At 27.2% G+C, this 14,636-nt stretch overlaps 1 long non-coding RNA gene across 1 annotated transcript; it reads right to left on the minus strand.

The window, feature by feature from the left end:
* Positions 1-5,467: 5,467 nt before the first annotated feature.
* Positions 5,468-14,636, minus strand: LOC132935218 (uncharacterized). The gene is made up of 4 exons (XR_009663183.1): positions 14,182-14,636; positions 11,936-12,178; positions 11,093-11,340; positions 5,468-10,938 (listed from the first exon to the last, which is right to left on the minus strand). It is a non-coding gene; the product is annotated as an uncharacterized LOC132935218 (long non-coding RNA).

A 14,636-nucleotide genomic window follows, 5' to 3' on the forward strand; every position in this document is an offset into this window, starting at 1 on the left:
TATGTATGTATGCTAAACGACATGTAAATAAAGCTTACTGTAATTTGTGTACCGGAAATGAAAACAATGAATTTATAGTTGTATTGGTGGAAAAACAGGATCTTTGGGAAGACATTTAAAAACTATACATAATATAAAACCCCTACAACTTTAACACGAAGGTATGTAGTCAGTATACGAATAGGTAGTTTAAACCTATATTATAATATTATGTATTTATGTATATTATATTCAGTGTTTGGCAAGTTCCTTATAAAAAGGAATTCGTTGCTTTGTCGTTCCTTTTATAGTTCCAAATAAAATAAAAACTCTTATTTATGTTTTTTTTTTTCATATGCATACTTCTTTAGTTTTTAATTATAATATATAGGTACCTACAAGTAAGTACACCTAAATATTTTATAATTCTAGTTTGAGATTTTCTTCAAAATAAAATTGCTAATTATAACTTATAGTCCGATAGTCGATAAAAACGTACTATTCATTTATAATAAAATTCAAGGGTAATTACAGATAAGATAATAAGGGCGCATATCGATTCCGCCGGCTACTGTTTAAAATATCTACATAATACATATCGATTCCGCCGGCTACCGTTTACAATATTTACACATCGATTCCGCCGGTCACTATTCATCCCCCCCTTTGTATATGTATTTTAAAATGTATAGTCTATTTAGTATAATTTGGACAATATATACAACTATAAATTAAAATATTAGTATTTAATTAATATGTGTATGTGAATATACATATATTGTTAATTGTATATAGTCTAAATTGTATAGTTCAAAATTAAAGTGTATAACTACTTTTGGTAATATTCGGAAACATTTAATAAGTGAATTTATAATATGCACTATCGTTCGGATATGTGGTTGAAAAATGTTAGGAAATTAATTTATTATTCGCTCCATCGAAAATAGTTTCCGATTTTGAAGAAGCTATACATATTGGTGCAAAAACAATATGGCCAGAAATACGGATGGTTGGTTGCAGATTTCATTTAACACAAAATTGGTGGAAACACATTCAAAGTCTTGGTAAACATATAAATTCAAATACACATACAATACTATTGTCTTATTGTCGTATTATATATTATTAATATTAATTAATTTATAATTTTTATTTTTTAGGCTTGTCAAAAGAATATAAAGACGCATCAAGTGAAATAGGTAATTGGCTAAAATGGGTATTTGGCTTACCATTACTAAATCCAGAAGAAGTAAACGATTGCTTTACGACAGATTTGATGTCAGTTTCTCCAGATGATGAAAGGATAATTAAGTTCTGCGATTATTTAGTTGAATATTATATTGATGAAGGTGCAAAATTCAATCCACGTATTTGGGCATCGAGAGAAATAACATCAGAACGTACTACAAATAGCTGTGAGTCTTTCCACTCAAAATTAAATTCACAACTCACAAAAGCTCACCCCAACATTTTCATATTCACCCATGTTTTACATAAAAAAATACAAACTGACACTTACATACATATAAACGGAATAAACATCGAGAAAAATAGCAAAAATAGTGCTTTTAACAAAAAAAAGGTGGATAAGTGGATGTCGCTCTGCTGTACAGTAGGTTACAAGTGGGTCACTATAATGGATGGTGTTAAATTTGAATTCAATGATATAATATCATTGTATAAGAAAAACGATTCTGAGCGAAAACGGTTAGTCAGCCTATGATATTACCAAGTATATTTGATGATATTATTGTGAATAAAGTAATTTATATATAACCTATTTACGTGGAGCCTTATATTACATTTTCACGCTTTTTTACCCAACAAAAAAATTTTTATTGATATTTATAGAAAAAAAAACTAAAAAAATTGAAAACTGACAATGTCCGTAAACAGCTCAAAAAGAGTCAAAATATTTTCAAAATTTTATGGTGTATAGAAAATGCTAATATAAACATTCAGTGAAATTTTCAAGTATCTACGGTCATTCGTTTTTCAATTACAATAAAATAAGAAAATTGTTACATGAGAAATCGAGTGAATATAAAATGTTGTAAAAATATAAATTTCAGACGCTCATAAAAATTTAATTTAAGTTTCTTCTAGACATTTTTTTTTTTTTTTTGAAAAAGGTAGACAAACTTATGAGTAATCTTATATTACATTTTAAAATCTTAGATTTAAAATGAAAAATTTTTATGAATTCTCAACTCAAAATAATTTGCTAATTTTCGTGATTTTTCCGTATTTTGTCAAAATTTGAACTTTAAAGGCTTATAAATAAAAACTGTGACTAAAGATTTTTAATTTTTTTCATCTGCTTTTGAAACAATAACCTAGGAGCCTTTTATTAAATTTTCAAGCTTTTTTACTCAACAGATAAAATTTTATTGATATTTATAGAAAAAAAAAACTAAAAAAATTGAAAACTGACAATGTCCGTAAACAGCTCAAAAAGAGTCAAAATATTTTATGGTGTATAGAAAATTCTAGTTTATACATTCAGTCAAATTTTCATGTCCCTACGGTCATTTGTTTTAGAGTTACACCAAAAACCAAAATCGATTTTCTCGAAAACAGATTTTGCGTAAAAATTCTCGTTTTTCTTAAAAGGTGATGACAGACGCAAAAATAAAAAAATAAAAAAAAAACACACATCATTGTAAAATCAATAAATTCATCGCTTCGCTCAGAATCTAAAAACAAAGTATTAAAAATTTATCAAATGATTTGAACGATAATAAAATTTCTAGGTTCACTTATTTAAAACATGTGTCCAAATATTATCAAAAGTAGTTTGATTTATACCTATATTTTTATTTTATACTTATATATTATTATTATAATTGTATTCAATTTACATTATACATTTTAAAATATCATATACATAATATTAATTAGAAAAAAATGATTTACATTTATACATTTTTATTTTAACCTGATATACTATTATTATCATTTTATTCAATATAGACATGTGACCAAATATTATGATCAAAAATATTTACATTTATGCATTTTTATTTTATACCTACATAGAATTTATTATATAATTGTATACAATTTAGGGCAAAATAACATTCATAAACAAGACTTTGGCTTAAGAAAATAAAAATTAATACTTAAACTCTCGAACTCTCTATGTATACCTACATAGAATTTATTATATAATTGTATACAATTTAGGGCAAAATAACATTCATAAACAAGACTTTGGCTTAAGAAAATAAAAATTAATACTTAAACTCTCGAACTCTCGAAACTCTCGACCAACCTTAAGTTATTATCACAAATTTTTATTTTTTAAATTATCAAATATTAAATGTAGATTTTATAAACAGTAGCGGGCGGAATTAATAGCCGGCGGAATCAATATAAACCTTTTTCCTAAGCAGGTAGTTTCGGCGGAATCAATAATTCCTCGATAATAATATAATCGATTACGCGATGTTCTGAGTATTTTATCGGTGTTTCGTCAGTTGTATGTCGTACACCAACTGGTAAAGTATTGTTATTATAAGTTATACACTATTTGTACATATTGTACTTTATTCAATACCTAATTATTAAAATATGAGTAAGTAAACATCTTTGTCAAAGTTTTTTAAACAACCCTCAACATCAAATTCATCTTTAGCAATTGTGAACGGTCCTGATTCAGATGTTAGTGAAAATGAATTAAGACCACCACTTAAAAAGGTAAATCTAACTACAAAAATTTTGAACTACGATGAAAGTTACGGGTTTACTTATTTACGTGAAAATAATATAGATTTGCCTCAATGTATTATATGTAGTATGGTGTTGGCCAATGCATCTCTAAAACCTAATAAACTTTTGCGTCATCTTGAAACAAATCACGTTCATTATAAAAATCGAAATAAAGATTTTTTTAAGAAAATTACATGAATTTAAAGAAAATAAAAAAATGATCAAATCTTTTACTACTGAAGATAAAAAATACTTAAAATGTACATATTTGGCAGCCATGCATATAGCTAAATCTAAAAAGGTATATACAATTGGTGAAAAACTATTGAAACCTTGCATGATAGATATTTGTACTGAGTTGTTTGGTAGTGAATATGCAACTAAAATAAACAGTATACCCGTGTCCAATGATACTATCAGAAGAAGAATAAATATTATGGCTGTTGACATTGAATATCAACTTATTCAAAAAATAAACAAATCTATATTTTATGGAATTCAAATCGATGAATCTACAGACATTAATAATGAAGCAATATTATTAATTTATATTAGATATGTAGATACCGATTTAAATGACATAAATGAAGAATTTTTATGTTGTTTAAATTTACCAACGTTTTGTACATCTGAGGAAATTTTCAAAGCTATTTTAGTGTACTTTGACAAAAATTATCTATCTATTTCCAAGTGTATTGGTATATGTACTGACGGTGCTGCAGCCATGACGGGAAAGTTTAATGGTCTTGTAGCACGAATTAAACAGATAGCTCATAAGGATATAATTTGAACTCATTGTTTCATTCACCGAGAGCAATTGGCCACTAAAGAAATGGGTGAAAATGTATTTAATGTTTTAAATACATGCATTAAAATTATAAACTTACAGCACGTTCTGATCAACTAATGTCAACCATCTGCTTGTATGTGAAGTATGCACACTGTCATTGTACACCCTTATAATAAACCTTTAACAAATATAATTATATTAACACCACAAAATATTTATACCGGCTTGTAAATGTAACTATTTGACACACACAATCAATGTTGTGTTGTTAGCTATAATATTAGTGATTTTACATATTATTAAACGTAATTATATTATCTGTATTAACAATATTTAATTTTTTATTGCATTTCTTAATTTAAATAATACTTTTACATACTATTAACATGAACAATGACTAAAAGGTAAACAAGTACAGAAAAAATAAACATGTGTCATGTATAATATACACCATAATAATGATAACAATAATGGTGGAAAATATAACTCACTATACATATGATGTCATGATCCATTGGTTGGTACGCTATATCATTTGATATACAATTACAGATTCATTGTGGCATTCACCAGTTCACCACATGTTTCATGCAATACACCCTTAAAATACTATAAATATTTAATTGATTACAACAGCAATAAAAAAAGTAATAATTGTTGATTTTATTCTGTAAACTTCAAAAGTACCTAAGATGGGAAAAATCAGGAGCACGGCATTGAAATTATCCCACAGTAATATGATGATATCATCGAACAAATATATTGATAAAAATTTCAGGATTTCCACTAACTCCTAGTCTAATAAATAGTGAGAATAGTAAGTATTTCGATTAATGTAGTGAGTATTACGTATACTCAAGATATACTTAACTATTGGCCATTAGTAAATAAAAAAAACCAAACCATTCAATTTTAAATATAAACCATATATTTATAATTTATTATATAACAAAAAAATTAAATACATAATTAAACTTTAAGTATATAATAATATAGTTATAGTATTAGAATATAATAATTTGCCACTAATGACTAATCCGATTTAGTAATGTCATCATCATATTTACAAAACTTATTTGGTAAAAAATGAGTTATATTTAATTTTTCTATCTTTTTAAGAGGACGTACCTAACACTGGTATTTGTTGTCTCGTATCTTACAAGTGCGTAACATAGAAAATGTACGCTGAGCAGATCACTTGTGGCTTCGTCAGTTTAAAAATTAAAGTGAATCGACCTATTATGAAACTTGATGTTAAGAACCTTATCTGTGTTTGTAAGTGGGTTTTTAAGTTCAATTTTTAGAAGTTTTGTATGTATAATAGGTGCAGTGTTAATTAAAAATGCTCGTAACTTTATTAATTAAACCTTATTAAGCATCATATATCCACTAGACATTAAAGCATTAATAAAATAGTCATTCATAATGCATACGATACAATAAATGTCTTACGTTTTTTAATGTGTCTGGTACATTTTTTAAGACATTTTTATTTAAATGTACCTAACTATTTTTAACAATAATTATTATTTTAAATAGTATAATAGCATTTATGAATTAATTTATAAAAAAACCTTTAGCAATGATTTAAATAGCTCTGTTGAAAAATATTGTATTCTTTTTTTATATGTATAAAGACTAATGAGTTTAAGAAAATAGACGATTGTCGTAATCGGTTTTATTTATAGTTCAAAAAACAGAATATAGATGCTAATTGAACGATGTACATTATTCATAATCCTACACTAAACCAATTCTAAAAAGACTAAAATACAGCGTATAAATATGCCGTAATTTATAACCCTAATTCAAAAATTGAATAATAGCACCTTAACGTTAATATTTTAAAGTGATAACACTGATAAAAATATAATATAATAGAAAAGGGATAATTTTCTACAGGGCGCATTTGATTTTTAATTTCGTGGCCTAAAACACAAAAATTTACAAAATCTTGGGAAAATTAGTCATATTCAACATCGTATTATAAAGTTTAAAAGAATTTTAAAAATCCAAGCTCAATGTCCCCTGTAAAAAATGTTTTTCTTTAAAAAAAAAATTATCGAAATCGGATCATGGAGGCGTGAGAGTTTTTCCTGTGAACAATGTTTTTGAGCAAAAAAACAGGTCACGATAGGTGACCTTATACTGAATTCGTTCCAATATTTCATATTCACATCTGTTAATTATCTTTTAATTCTCTAGGAAAACCAATGTTAAATAAACATATTAGTTTTTATAAAAAAAAGTATAAGTAAAACAAAAATTAATACAATGATTGCATTATAAGCGCTTAATTTTTTTTCTTATTGTAAAAAAAAATACTGTTCATATTTCATATTGAAATAATAAAGACTCTAGTTTACCTATGGTATCCTAATATCCTATCGAGTACATAGTAATGGTTTATAGGTACTCATATTTTAAAAATTATGTGTAAACTGAAAATATGTATTATTTAATTTGATTGCATTTTTCCTGATCTTAATTTTATTAATTTTAATAATCTAGATAGATTAATAATTTTCTCGTATATTGGACTGATTGGAGATTTGAAATTAAGCCCACCCCCCAAAAAAAAAAAAATATGTGCCTGGTCTTACACCGGTAATACCAAGAACATTTTCGTTCACCGGTTTCAATAATGTGCTGTTAATTTTGATATTGATGTGGATTGACATATTATCAAACTTTTTGGTAAGAAAATTATCCGTGTTCTCGCATTGGTTTTTTACAATTATCTTAAAAAATTAAAATATAGTAACTAGATGCGTGACCACGGGGCGAAAACGGCAACACTATCGACAATGTTATTAGTTAGTAAGAGGACGTCTAATCGTGTTCAACGTCGAGTTGTATCTTTATAATATGAATATTATAATACTATAATAGTCAATAGATTATATGAAAAAAAAATGTTGCGTGTAATATAATAATTCGACATAATAGAACAGCGGACGCGGGAATTATCGATATCGTTGTGGACTACTCGGTGGCTGCATCGTTGACAACTGGATTTTAAAAATATTTTCATAAACTTGTTACACCGCCGGCGTACGCCACTACACCACCATGCCAAGACAATCTAATACTATAAAATGATATAATAAAACGAAATTATTTGTCCGTATTATACATGAATATAATGTAAATAATGTAATAATATGTATAATAAAATAGAAATTAGAAAAGACAATATAGTAATATAAAGAACTATCACCTAAAAACCCAAACAATTCTGAACTCAATCTCAACCTTCAATTAATAATATCCAATCTTATGCAAATATGTATCCACATGCTTATGACCATAGGCGCAAATTGACTAAATTAATTGGGGGGACTCAAGCGCCCCTCTCCATAGCCATATTGCTTAGTACCAGTGTTCGGATTAGATAAGTAGTTTTTATCTAGATAAAGATAATGCAACTCTAATGTATGAATATAAAAGATAACTTAACTCATATTTATCTTATAAATACTTTTTTATCTAGATAAAAAAAAGATACAATTTTTTTTTAATGGGTTTTAAATTTAGGTATATTTTAGTTGAGCACTAGGAACATAATAATAATAATGATATAAATAAAAATAATTACATTATTTATAAGCCATAAACTTGGTTTGAGAATCTGTATAAATATTTAAAATGTGTTTGTACAATTTCGCGATTTTATCAATAAAAAATGTATCTAGATGAATTTATTTAGATTAGTAAAGAAATTATCCATATAATTATTATATATGTTTATAGTAAAAAATGATTACTTTGTTTATTACATTATAGTTTACTGAAGTTCTTGACTTATCACCTAAAGCTAAACTAACACCAAACAACCAGTTGACTCAAGGATGATTGCAAATTGCATAACCTAACTTAATCTAACCATTTTACATAAGTATAGTTAATAATGCAAAAAGTAATAGTAGAATATTTTGAAAAATACACAAATGTCCTAGTTAAATAGTTTTAACAAAACAACCATAAACAACTATTAATTAGGTAGGTTCTTATTTCATGTGGTTTTTTTCCGTTTACAATTTATTTATTATTTGTACAATATGATTTTATGTTTTAAATCAAAACAGATATGTTGTTTATAATAGTACTATAGACTTTAATGAACTAAAACATATATATAAATTATACAATATAAAAACAATAAAAAAAAATATATATAGATGTTAGTTGTTACATTAAGGAACAAGTATTTTGTGTGTTACATTATTATAAGTGTAAATATAAATATGTTTAGTACAAGTATACTATTTAAATAATTTTTAAGCTTGTTTATTTAATTTTTAGTCAATTTATATAGGTAGTACCAAAACCTTTTAATAAAACTGTAAAATTAAAAGAAAAGTTATAGATATTAGTAAAAACTTTGAGGCCCATTTACCTAATATACATTATATACATTATATAAAATATAAACACATACAAATAAGACTATAGAAGAAATATAGACGTTTATAAAACCATACAAAAATCTCAATGTTAACAGTAGCGTATCCAGGACTTAATTTTTTTTTTTTTTTTGGTGGGGGGAATACCCCCTTTTCCCCCTTGAGGTTTATCCCAATTAAAATTTGCTGGCCCTTGGCTTAGACTCACAACTAGCGTCCGTGGCTCAGCACCACATTGCCTGGGGGCATCAGCCAATGGATTGGGAACCGTTGCAATAGATCAATAATATTATCATATGCCAATCATTTATCATAAAATCAATGACACTGTGCAGGTATTGATGTTGGTATTGTACAATTTAACAAAATCCAAATTAGAAGCCTATTCGTCACTACCACCAACGACATACAATAAACTCTCAAATGCTCCATTATTCAAAATTTAACAGAGTTTAATCTCTGCTTTGATAAACCATCATAACCTCTTACATAAACAATTTAATTAAAACAAACTTGTGGAAAAAATCCCCTGGCCTCGGATTTGTTAAAAATTAAATATTATTTAAGAGGAAGTCAGCGCACTATTTGTTTTTTCTTTCTGGCCCACGTTTAACATAGACAAAACACATTAACGCAGAATCATTTTTTCTATGTTTTTAAGTAATCTTAGAGTAAAATCAACCATTACAAAAAAGATAGAAAATAATATTTTTGAGGGTATGACATATCAATCAATCAATCAATATTTTGTTATTTGACTTTGTATTCGACTGTCAAAATAAACAAAACATTTTTGTACATTTAAATTATGTTTAAATAGTTTTGAGACAATATTTAGACAAATTTATAGAGACAAAAATAAAATATTAGACAATATTCATTCCCTCAAAAATATTATTCTCAATCTTTTTTGTAATGGGTGATTTTACTCTAAGATTAATTAAAAACATAGAAAAAATGATTCTGCGTAAATGCTATTGTCTATGTTGCGTGTGGGCCAGAGAGAAAATAAATAGTGAGCTGACATCCTCTTAATGAAAATTAACAAAATAAGCTATACTTATATTGAAAATAAACACAAATTTAATTTACTTCCTCATATTTTTTATCATCATTTTTAAGCATATTTTAACAGTATTAAGAAGTAATAACATTAATAACATTATAGCTATAATCTTAAGCAAAAAAAAATTAAATCGAGTTTATTAAATGTGTGTTGGTAATTGAATTGAGTATATAAACAAATATTAATATTAGTATAATATTTATTTGTTAATTTAAAATTTTAATTTATCAAAATATTTTATTTTGTTGATTTATTCCGTGATTCATATTCTTCCATGAGGGGGATTATTTTTATTCCGATAACCATTGTAGGAAATATATTACAAGTTAAAAATAATTTAAAATAGAATATTAGTTAACAGCATAAAAAAACCTAATAATTAACAGATGCAAACCATTTGTTGATATATTAATTACATGAAAAGATTTAGGAGTTGAAACTAAGTTTGGTGGTATTGATGGTATTGAAAGTTTAAATAGTGCAGAGGTTTTTGATCGCAGTACTGAAGAATGGCGTATGGATACCAGACGCTATTCTTCAGTACTTACTAGCTGCGGTCAAAAACCCCTACACTATTTAACCATTTAATACCATCTACTTAGTTTCAGTATATAAATAATTATTTACTATACAAACTCCTAAATTTTTTCAATTAACTAACATGTCAATTTATGGTTTCCAATAAGGTGATATTGTAGATGAATCTAACACATCGACAGAAGACTTAAGAGGTGCTATAAAAACACCATACTGTTATCATTTAATACAGCTAGACCAGCTCTAAGCTTAATTTCTGAACTACTATCTGTGAATTTTTAGACCATACTATGGCAAGCATGGGCAAGAGGTATATTCCAGTTCAGCCAATTCACCGGAACTCCAGTCAGCTACTAGTTTCACTTCCAATGGTACTTTGTAGTTCATTGTTCACTGATACTGTTATAGATTTTACCTTACAGCTTGGCTTTTCATGTACTTCTAATTGCCTACAAAATTACGAAATAACATTTATTAATGAGTAGGTAAGTAAACATTAGAAAGTTCACAAAATATTTATTTTTATTTATTTAAAATGAAATATTTATAACCTATGTAAAATGTTCAGAACCTTACGAGTTGGATATTTTATTCAAAACCTACCAGCAACAGCCACCATAGTCTAAGACCCTGTCTTCATGTTACAATATTTATGGATAGCCATGTCGTACCCAATTATCTTGGTGATATTTGATGGCCCTTCTCTCTAAGGCAAAAAGCCTTCAAATGGAAGTTATTGTGCATCAGTAGTGGTTTAAAGAAAACAGCTTCACATACTGCTGTACAATCTTCATAGGCGTCATCAATATTGTACGACTGTTGCATGTCAATACAGTAGCATATAAATGCACCTACAAACAAAAATACTCAATGATAGAAAGAAACAAAAAACATTTTGGATGATTTTGTTACTAATTATCTGGATTTGTTAGCTTGTTATATAAAAAATAATGAAATATGTGCATACGTATGAATAAATATGCACTAAAAATAGCGTGAATAAGGGGTAATATATATATAATATGCACTTATTTTTGTATGAAATATGTTTTTTTAAAAGGGAATAAACTAAGAAAAAATTTTTTTTTTGAAACTTTAAAACTTTACTTAAAGCGCCATCATCGGAAACTAACTAATTTACAATATCACAATTCAAAATATTTGAAATAACTAAGTACAGCATTAATTTAAATATGCAAAATTGTATCAATTTAGCAAAATATGGAACATACATTTTTGTATTTCAATTCTATATATCATGAAACAAATTTGTATTAAATCAGATTTTGAATATGAGGCTTCTTAAAAAATATGCAAATGCATGTAGTTCTGAGCCCTGTAATTATGTATAAGCTAGTAAATTCCGCATATTGTTTGATATTATAATTGTATACACTAAAATGGATAATAATTGTTTGGTTAAAAATTTCACTAAATCTAACATACAGTGTCAGTAATGGACGGCGAGGAAATAATTGCCACTTTTATCATTTTCCTCATTACTGAAGTCCATGAGCTGCCACAAAGCAGTATTCAATATTCAGGCAAACATCATTCCATTCATCCTTAAATATGATTATATCTGCTGAATCGTCACTTGTTGCTGGAATGCAATTCAATATTCTCGTTTTTGAGGAGACATGTAGCTTATTGATTGTCGGAAAAATTACATTTTTAAAAAATGACCATCTGTAACAAAATATAAATTACATTTTCATAATAATTAAATTCTACCACATTAGATCTTTAGTACAACCAAATACTACCTAGCCATAAGTTTTGGTTCCATATGTTTAACGATTACATTAACTGGGTGATTATCTATGGGCTCAATATACACAACTAGCAATAGTAGGTATAGTAAGAGAGTCTACATAGAATATTCACAAGGAATATTCAGATATCCTAATCATACACTGCTACATATATCCAATGAATGCGAAAATATCCAGGAATAGAGGTATTTAAATATGATATACTAAATACTTACAGAATACTATAATATAAATATATGAATATGATGTAGGTACCTAATAACTACATACCTACAGAATACTGAATAATACCATATAATTCAAGTATATTATAAACTAGCCAATACCGTGCACTTAGTTTACCGTAAAAAATAGCAACTCTTCAAAAAATTATGATTGTTCAACTCTTTTTGGGTGTAACTCGCTGCATTAAGTGTAACTCAGCCACCCGAGTAGGCAATCCGACTACATCGGATCATAGAAAAAGGGCAACTAATTTACCTTGGTAGACAATGTTCAAAAATTTGATTTGATGCAAGGTTGTACCTGATCTACCCGTATAATGGCAACCAATAATTAATAAATACTAATTTCTACCCTAATTCAAATCTACACGCCGATAAAACACACACAAAAGAAAAAAGGACAGAGTACAGGTAGCTTGAAACCAACCAGCAGCTGTGCCGTATGTAGGTATACGATTTACATGTTTATTTTAATGATTTATTAACTTTATCAGACTAAATTTATGCCTATGCACACACAAAGAATGTAGGTTTCTATCGGTGAAAGAGTTTTTGAAATCTGTCCAGTAGTTTTTGAATTTATTCGTTACAAATAAACAAGTCTTTCCTCTTTATAATATTATTATAGATATTTTATATATGTATATTATATATGTATATATATGTCATTCTGAACTACTAATATAGTACTATATATACTAATAAAAGAATATTTAAAGAAAACATTTAGATTTAAGACAATTATTAAGAAGACCCGACAAGTATGGCTCGTAAGTAGAAATCAAAATGTAATACTAAAAAAAAAATTAAAATTATGTTTAAAATCTTATAAAAAATCAGAAAAATATTAAATTAATATTTTGGGATAATTTAAAAATCGTGAGCTAGGAGAGAAAACAAATAGTGCGCTGACATCCTCTTAAGTCAATCTATTAAAACTATTTTGTTGTGTTATGCATCGGCATCTCTATATACATAGATGTGGTCAACAAAAACATCAATCACCGTAAAAAAAACCTCTTAAATGAATGCTGATTCCTAAACTTTAGAATACAATATATATTATCGTAGATTGTTGTCCATACCCTATAAGCATTGACATTAAGATGTCTAGCGCCCACAAAATCTAAATCCAAAAAATTTGAATCATCTATGTAACGCGATAAATATTTTACTATTTTTACTAGCGAAATATTTATGATATTAATATTAACTCAAAATTCTGCGATAAACTGATTTTAAAACTATTGCATGTATGGCCATACCAGTAAACACGCCTATGATGTAGAACACTTATTTGATACAAAGAGATTCCAGTATGGACAGTTAAATATTTTTAATTATTTAATCAAAACCAATTAAACATGTAAATATGCTAAATTAATATAAGATTCAAAATCAAAAACTAAAAAATATTGCTTAAAAAACTACAAGAAACAGTGTTAAACTACATATTATGTTCACCCCGGTCGCCAAGATTTTTAAGAATTTGGAGTGGAGTGGATCGATACGTATCAGTTAATTTTTGAGATCTAAAAAAGTTACAAGTGAAGTTTACCAGTACTACGTATCGACCCGTTTCGGACTCAATACAAATCGGTATGTTTCCTTATTGATAGGTATCAAATTTTTCTTCTTGAAAATTTAGCTTAATTTAAACCTGTAGTAAACAGAATAAACATATTATACTAACGTCGTCGGTGTACTCGGTTCAACAGTCAACTTCTTCTTGAGTAGCCAAATTATGATATTCAACGTCGTGTTTGAGTGTTAACAATCTTGATTTGTTTTTGATAAATTTATGAAATATTTGTATCCGCAACTTTATTTCCTGGACCGGTAAATTCATTATCGAACTATAAGCTCGTTTTCGCGGAGGTAAGTACCTAAATACAACTTCATAATTCGTAATATATTAGGTAGTATCAGTAACTAAACAGAAAGCAAACCGTTTACGTTCGTTCCCTACGCGAAAACCCGTATTATGACAGATCCACACAGGATGAGAAAACAAACATTAACTTAACTTTTCCCAACTTAGACGGGACAATCTAATTTTTTTAAAAAACAAGTACGTGGCAGTGTGAAGCATCATGACAAAATAAATGGGTGTGACACTGTGACAGCAACTTTGAGATACGCATAAAA

This window comes from Metopolophium dirhodum, chromosome 1 (genome assembly GCF_019925205.1).
Source record: "Metopolophium dirhodum isolate CAU chromosome 1, ASM1992520v1, whole genome shotgun sequence".
Lineage (NCBI taxonomy): Eukaryota > Metazoa > Arthropoda > Insecta > Hemiptera > Aphididae > Metopolophium > Metopolophium dirhodum.